Consider the following 1,799-nt stretch of genomic DNA (forward strand, 5'->3'; position numbering starts at 1 on the left):
AGTTTTCCCCATACTGAATTTCCTGCCCACTCCCCTTGAAGTAAAAGGAGGAGCTTGGTCCTGCCTCAAATTATTGTCCCATGCTTTGTGCAGGCCCATGGGAGGCCTGCCCCTTTCTGTACAGAGAGGGGAAAGGAGGAGCAGAATGGGAGGGGTGTAGATGGGAAAAGGGAGGACAGTAGAGGGAAGGAAAGGAAGGGGAACTGGTAGATATGTAACATAAATGAAAAAAATGTTATTTAAATAAAAAATAAAAAGAATAGTTGTTTAATTTTATTTCTGTGAATATTAGTCTATTTATGACCTCTTTTTCTGTTACAACCCATGTCATTTGTTTATTAAAGAGTCATCATATTCCAAGTTAGTTTTTACTCTGTTTTAAATATTTATTATATGAAAATAAAACATAATTTAAGACCTATTCATTTTATTTTCTTGAAAGTAGTTACTTGAATTGCTGGCAATGTTGTAGTTTTTCTCTATATGAAGTTGAAATAAAACAAGCTGAGCTTCTTTTTCTTGTTGCTCTCTGAGATTTTTATGATTTTGCTACTGGACTAACATGAGATTTCATATAAGACCAAGGAAGCTGTTTCAGACTTTATCAAGTTATCAACACAAAATTAAAGTATTTGAGCTATGTGTTCAAAAATTGCATACCACCTCTGATTTCTAGTAATGATATTCCAAATAAGAGTAGAGGAAAATGATAAAAACATAACACTCAAATTAAATGGATACTTTTATGTATATGCTTTTTTATGTATATGTTTTTTTCTTTTGTGGGCCCTCACCATAAATATTTTTACATTCGTTTTTGCTTTCAATGCCATTATTTTTGATTTTTACTAAATATACCCCATTATTCTCAGTGATAAAGTTCATTCTAATTAATGGGTTGCTCATCCGCATATATTCTAATTTTTGAAATTATGAGAGACACGATCTAAAAATTTTAGTCTTGTAAGAGTATCGTCATTGTGAATGCTATATTAAGTGTAGAGTCTATGGGAAAGGCACAGTGGTACAAGCCTACACGCAGTTAAATTATCAGACTCATTGACACCTGAGACTACATAGGAGTACTGTTTTCAAAGTGTGTGTGTTAAGAGATGGCCACCATAAAGAAGAAATCCTGTGAGACAAAGAATGAAGCCCAAAGTGCACAGCTCCCACAGTACAGAAATGAGTATTTTTTTAAATAAAGTATAATGTTGAGTAGAAAAGAAAATCGGGCTTGCTCACAGAAATACATTTGATTGTTGTCAATGAATTCAGTAAGGTCTCTGTACTTTAGTTATAAAACAAAAGGATGTGTTCAAGGATTACATTAAGAACTTTGAAAAATTCAAGCAAATTTCTGATACAATACTGGCAGATGAAAATGCCCCTATGTTTTTGGATCAGTTTTATAAGAATGAGATGTAACAAAAAGAAGCAATGTAGTTCTAAACCGGACAGACAAATTAGCAACTGGTATTTGTTAACCTGCTTGGGTTAACATAAAATTAAGTACTATGTAAAGTGAATATATAAATGAGGAAAGGAGAGTGCAGGATAGGCTAGAAAAATAATAGAAAATATCAATGATCAATGACAAATTTTTATATATAAATTCATATGATCATATAATTGCAACTATGTATGTAACTAGATAAATGTATTTATCTAACATTTAGATATTTTGAAAAGAAGTCTCAGTTTTACTTTTCACACAATAAATAAACATTATTTTTTATCAGTTTTGTACTTTTGCCATTTTCAAAGTGAAATTTTTCAGAATCACAGTAGGGAGCATT

Source organism: Myodes glareolus, chromosome 12, assembly GCF_982192425.1.
Source record: "Myodes glareolus chromosome 12, mMyoGla1.1, whole genome shotgun sequence".
In the NCBI taxonomy this organism is placed as follows: Eukaryota; Metazoa; Chordata; class Mammalia; order Rodentia; family Cricetidae; genus Myodes; species Myodes glareolus.